The sequence below is a fragment of the Siphateles boraxobius genome, unplaced genomic scaffold (assembly GCF_051911475.1).
Source record: "Siphateles boraxobius isolate OS27281-9 unplaced genomic scaffold, OSU_SipBor_1 130, whole genome shotgun sequence".
Taxonomy (NCBI): Eukaryota; Metazoa; Chordata; class Actinopteri; order Cypriniformes; family Leuciscidae; genus Siphateles; species Siphateles boraxobius.
Window position 1 is genome coordinate 46,343,314 of NW_027508734.1, and position 6,815 is coordinate 46,350,128.

The window sequence follows — 6,815 nt, forward strand, 5'->3', positions numbered from 1 at the left end:
TCATGAAAACCCAAAATTCCTATCTCAAAAAATGTGCATATCATGGAAAGGTTCTCTAAACGAGCTATTAACCTAATCATCTGAATCAACTAATTAACTCTAAACACCTGCAAACGATTCCTGAGGCTTTTAAAAACTCCCTGCCTGTTTCATTACTCAAAACCGCAATCATGGGTAAGACTGCCGACCTGACTGCTGTCCAGAAGGCCATCATTGACACCCTCAAGCAAGAGGGTAAGACACAGAAAGAAATTGCGGCGTGGCATGGAGGCAATCAGCCTGTGGCACTGCTGAGGTGTTATGGAGGCCCAGGATGCTTCGATAGCGGCCTTAAGCTCATCCAGAGGGTTGGGTCTTGCGTCTCTTAACTTCTTCTTCACAATATCCCACAGATTCTCTATGGGGTTCAGGTCAGGAGAGTTGGCAGGCCAATTGAGCACAGTAATACCATGGTCAGTAAACCATTTACCAGAGGTTTTGGCACTGTGAGCAGGTGCCAGGTCGTGCTGAAAAATGAAATCTTCATCTCCATAAAGCTTTTCAGCAGATGGAAGCATGAAGTGCTCCAAAATCTCCTGATAGCTAGCTGCATTGACCCTGCCCTTGATAAAACACAGTGGACCAACACCAGCAGCTGACATGGCACCCCAGACCATCACTGACTGTGGGTACTCCAGTGCTGCTTCTCTGTAGCCCAGGTCAGGCACTTCTGCCGCTGTTTCTGGTTCAAAAGTGACTTGACCTGGGGAATGCGGCACCTGTAGCCCATTTCCTGCACACGCCTGTGCACGGTGGCTCTGGATGTTTCTACTCCAGACTCAGTCCACTGCTTCCGCAGGTCCCCCAAGGTCTGGAATCGGTCCTTCTCCACAATCTTCCTCAGGGTCCGGTAAACTCTTCTCGTTGTGCAGCGTTTTTTGCCACACTTTTTCCTTCCCACAGACTTCCCACTGAGGTGCCTTGATACAGCACTCTGGGAACAGCCTATTTGTTCAGAAATTTCTTTCTGTATCTTACCCTCTTGCTTGAGGGTGTCAATGATGGCCTTCTGGACAGCAGTCAGGTCGGCAGTCTTACACATGATTGCGGTTTTGGGTAATGAAACAGGCTGGGAGTTTTTAAAAGCCTCAGGAATCTTTTGCAGGTGTTTAGAGTTAATTAGTTGATTCAGATGATTAGGTTAATAGCTCGTTTAGAGACCCTTTTCATGATATGCTAATTTTTTGAGATAGGAATTTTGGGTTTTCATGAGCTGTATGCCAAAATCATCAGTATTAAAACAATAAAAGAGCTGAAATATTTCAGTTGGTGTGCAATGAATCTAAAATATATGAAAGTTTATTTTTTATCATTACATTATGGAAAATCATGAACTTTATCACAATATGCAAATTTTTTGAGAAGGACCTGTACATGTATATATTAGATATTTAGACTGACAGTGTGATTGATTCTTACAATAGTAGTGATAGACTTTCAATATTTAACATCAAATATCTTGTTTTTACTTTTTTACTTTGGATTGTAACATTTGATCAAATGTATTCTCATCATTTATACTAAGTTTCCTGAAAGTAATTTGACAGACACATTGAAATAGTTGACAACAATATGCCTTTTTATGAATTCTTATTAAAAAAACAAATGTCAACTCAATTCTGCTGTTCATTGTTATTTCACACAATATAAACACATATACAATTAGTAAATGTGTATGCATACATATAATCATATATAATCATATATATTACACAAGATCAAATTCAAAATATAAGCATGCATTCACCATTATGTACATAAATGTGGGTATACTGTATGTACAAGCATAAGAATGAATCCAAAAGGTCATGTACTATATGAACAGAAACGGTCCATTTATACCACTGAAAGATACACAGCCATGTAAATATTATAATAGTACATGTCTATCTGTCTTTCATTGATGCTATGAAGCCTTCATCTCGCCAGTTCCTTTGTATTGTGAAATCTGATTTTGCGTCAGTCACAAAGTCACACCACTGTAGACCAGCCGGAACAACTTTCTGTGCTTGCACTCACTGGCAGCGAGCGGGTGGTGTGTGCGTGTGTGTGTGTGCGCGTGACGACACCTACGGTAAGTTACCAGGGCTGTCTCTCTGCCTGCCATATACAAAGGCCAGAGTAAAACATTTTAATATTCCGTTTTTTCCCCCCTTTTTGTACTTTGTAGATCAGCTATGTCACCCAAGAAGAAGAAAGGGGACATACGAAGCTTTTTCATAAAGCCGAGTGCAAGTAGGCAAAAATAACTAGCAACACAAATAAATAGCAGTAGTAGTGACTGACCAGGCTTTCAAATGCAGATTCTACTGTGGAAAATTGTATTAACTGGTGATCCTGGTTACCCAGGATATTGTTACAGTTAAACCTAGCTTCTGCAATCTTTCAAGGTTAGGAGCATTAATGGGGTGTGCAGCACGGATAGACTCATAGAAGTCGCGCTATCATGATAGAATGCTACGTAAGCAAGTCACTGAATGTTAATTAGCCTACCTTAACTTAGAATCTTGCAGTCATAAACAGTGGATCATCTGAGACATTTTTCTTTTCTACATTCTGTTTATGTAATGTATTTGTGAGTGTAGCCTACTTGACACATGTGCTGGAAAAACATGTTGGCAATGTTAAAAAGGCAAAAGTTAACACTGTTGGTTATTCAAATATAATGAATCATTATTTGATTGATAATATCCAAATAACAATATCTGGTAGGAGGGTTAAACTTGCTAGCCATAGGATAGACTACAAAATTAATTAACCATTTTGTATGCAGGAAAGATAGCATCAAACCACAACAGATTTACATTTATTCATTTAGCAGACACTTTTTATCCAAAGCGACTTACAACTGAGAACAAGATAAGCAGTAAACCTATGATAACAATATGCAAGTTTTATGACCCTTCCCAGTTCAATCTAATGCATTATTTTTAAGAATAGAATGGGGGGGGGGGGGGGATGATGTCCCCACCAAAGCTGAGACCAAACCTACGCCCATGCTTCAATCTGACAAGCGGAACAATGGGTAACCTTTATAGACTCCAGATGAAGTGATTGATGGTGTGTGGGCACATATTTAAAATTACAGCCAAACTGATAGCCAAGCACAGGTAGTGGGGGGAAATTAACAACAGGAACATCTGCAGCTATAGGGGGACATTGGTATGAAAGTGGACTACCACGAGGTACAGGACCAAACTGTGAGGGGACCAACTCTATTTTTGACATGCCCTCTAGTATGTGTGCCAGCAAAGGCCGGGGATGGATCTGATTCAGTTTAGTACCAGACGCCAAGACATCAGGATCTGGAAGGGGACCTAAAGAAATTAATACAAACTATTAGTTTTGAACACATTAAGTTGTTGCTTAGTATACGTGTACACACTTCAGTGTTGTGTATTACCTGTGTAAGCCCTGTATAGGGTAGACTTGATTCCAGTCTTCCCAACTGACTTTGGCTTCAGGACAACAAGTTCACTCACTGCCTCTGGATGGACTCCCTTAGCATAAAACAATCAAATGGAGTGTTATAGTATTCTGGAAGTATTCTGGAGACACTTTATAATAAGGTTATATACATTGACATTAGCTTATGCATTTAGTCAATATGAAATAATAATGAGTAATAACAGTTAACAGATTGTATTAATCTTGGGTGATGTTCATTTATACCTTTGTTACTTAATCTGCACTCTTGTGCATTATTAATCCATAATGCTTTGATGTTAACATGTACTTACTTGTTTGTTTGAGTTGATACAATAGTGTTCTTACAAATTGCAGAAAAGAAAAAATACATGCCTGTGTTCTTGGACGATGCCATCTCTGTGGCTCACTCGTGCAGGCCAGTGGTGGTGGGACAGACTGTAAATTCAGCTGCACATAGTGGGCCGTCTGATACACAAGTGCTGTCAGATGGTTGCACAACCCTTTACCAGCTGCACAGCTGCACATATAGCCAGAAATACAAACGACGCCTTCTGTCTCCAATGACACCTGTTTGAGAAGACAATAGTTTAGCTAATGAATTGTAATTTTATGCTGTGAGCTACATTAAAGGGATAGTTCACTTCAAAATTGTAAATTCATACCGAAAAAGTTTAAGTTGTCCTCATAGTATTTGTTGACATATTTGTCAACACCCACTAAGGCTCCTGTCTTGATATCATTTAACCTGAAAAAGATATTTCAATTATGCCTTAAATCCCATTGACTTCCATAGTAGAAAAAAAATACTATGAAAGTCAGTGGGACCAGTAAACTGTTTGGTTACTGACATTCTTCAAAATATCTTCCTTTGTGTTCAGCAGAAGAAAGAAATTCATACAGGTTTGAAACAACTTGAGGGTGAGTATATGATGACAGAATTTTCATTTTGAAGTGAACTATTCCTTTAAGAGCTGTTAATTGAAAGCTGCAAACAGCAGCAAAAGCAAGAAATACAGCTGTAGTCTGCAACCGCAGAAGCAATAAAAAAGACATAACTAAAAACCAACATAGAAAACGTTAAGACAGGTGAAACTAAAATAAAGGGAAATAAATTCTGCAACCCCAGTAACTTGATATCAGAACGATCTGACTAACTCATATAAGCCAACAGGCCTTAAATATAACCTCAAGAGTGTGGGGCTCCTCATTTTTCCTCATAGACCGATAACACCTAGCGCTTATTACCACCTTGCGATCAACAACATTGGAGTCTGAACACATAAAAATGGTTAGAAAAGTGCTAGCGCCAGATAGTTGTCAACTTACCTTGATAATTGTGAATAAATTCCTCAACGAAGAATTTATAGCCCTTGCTCAGCCTCGCTTCTTTAACTGTTGAGTGCAGTCCAACAAATCTGTCAACATCCTCAAATCTGAGTCGTGGAAGTGTCGAGAGAGAAGTTGTGAAATAACGCTCCATGTTCAATCTATATGAAAACACCGTAGTTTCAGCTGTGACGGAAATCAGTTTACCCGACATGACGTAGTTTCCGGTTGCGTGTGAAAAAGGTGAATCTCGATCTGAGAGAAGAGGAAGGCGGCCGTCACCTAGATACCGTGATGCAACAATACCCGCACTCTAGTTCCTCTCTGATTTGGTTCCCCCCTACATTGATATTGTATTACACAATAAAAATTGAAGTCTACTAAACGTTTTGCTGGTTATTATTTACCACATAAAGGTGTATCACAATGGCACCCCACTCGTAGTCTTTGGTGATTTCAACATTCATCTAGAAAAGGCGTATGCAACAGACTTCATCTCTCTTCTAGCCTCATTCGATCTCAATCGGCTCATCACCACAGGTACTCACAAATCAGGCAACCAACTGGACCTGGTTTACACACGCAACTGCATCCCAGACAACATTTTGGTGAAACCTCTCCATGTTTCAAATCATTTCCTCATTACTTTCAATCTACAACTCACTACCCATGCTCCACCAACTCCCCTACCAGTTACTTTCAGACGTAACCTGCGCTCACCTTCTCCTTCCCATCTTTCCTCTGCTGTGTCATCTTCACTTCCCTCACCCTCACAATTCTCATCTCTAGATGTGAATACCGCAACAGATACTTTATGCTACACTTTAACTTCTTTAGACTCTAGCCGTTTCTCAATGTCAAGGATACTTCCTCCGCAGGATTGATCCTTCCAAGTCATTTCCTTCAGAGGCTAGGCGAGGCTCCTCTTTAGCATTCGGAGAACACGTAAATGGAACAGGCTAGCAAGTGCACGTCATTGCGTCATTACGTCAGTGAAAAGGTCCGCTTTTGGCGCTGCAAAAATTCTAAAATATCAAAAAGTTGTGATGTACACTACCGTTCAAAAGTTTGGGGCCAGTACGATTTTAAATGCTTTTAAAAGATTTCTCTTCTGCTAATCATGTTAAATTACTTTGTACAACTTAACTAGTTATTTAAAAAAGAAATGCCGGTGACGGCAACCAAGCTCCGGTTCAGTTAGCCATCAATAACGTAATTTGTATATATTTGTATAATTTGTAATATCAATACGGTAGTAATTTGTACTGGCACTTAAACGTTAAACTTTACTTATATGTACAACGGTTATAACAAATGTATGGTAACTTACATGTACAAGCATAGTGCCCCGTTATTCCTCCGATTCCTTATTTTTTTAACAAGATAGCAAAGCTGGCGCATAGGATTGTGGGTGATTTGAGAGCGCGAAGGCTACACATATGCATCCTTTCCTGTGTATGGGATATTTTTTGAATGAAGGACTTAGTTCTTGGTTGAAATTCTGAGGATCCTCGACATTGGAACAGTCCTTCGACGGATGTCGATGACGTAGCATCCTCGAAATAACGGCTTCCGAGGATCCTTCCTTGACATTGAGAAACACCTAATATCTGCCCTCTCTCCTCCAGGCCAGCACGCGCTACTCCCTCTAACCTCTGGTTATCTGAGGTTCTTCGTGAACACCGGACCAAACTCAGGGCAATGGAGAGGAAATGGCGCAAATCAAAAGACACGTCTGACCTGAGTATGTATCAATCTCTGCTCTTTTCCTTTTCTGCTGATGTTCACGCTGCAAAATCTTCATATTTCCACAGCAAGATCAACAGCGCCTCTAACAAACGAAACACTTTTCAAGACATTCAACTCTCTCCTCTGTCCTTCTTACTGATCTATCTTTCTTTCTAACTAATCTTTCTTTCTAACTAATCTATCTTTTTTCTAACTAATCTATCTTTCTTTCTTTCTTACTGATCTTTCTTTCTTTCTTTCTAACTAATCTATCTTTCTAACTTATCTTTCTT

The 6,815-nt window shown here is 39.8% G+C and overlaps 1 long non-coding RNA gene across 2 annotated transcripts; it reads right to left on the reverse strand.

Moving 5' to 3' along the window:
- Window positions 1–3,044: 3,044 nt before the first annotated feature.
- LOC143736669 (uncharacterized) lies at window positions 3,045–4,943 on the reverse strand. Of its 2 annotated transcripts, none has more exons than XR_013203546.1 (4): window positions 4,795–4,943; window positions 3,841–4,035; window positions 3,443–3,539; window positions 3,045–3,356 (listed from the first exon to the last, which is right to left on the reverse strand). It is a non-coding gene; the product is annotated as an uncharacterized LOC143736669 (long non-coding RNA). The 2 variants fall into 2 exon arrangements; XR_013203547.1 differs by having other exon boundaries at window positions 3,443–3,535; window positions 3,837–4,035.
- Window positions 4,944–6,815: the final 1,872 nt, after the last annotated feature.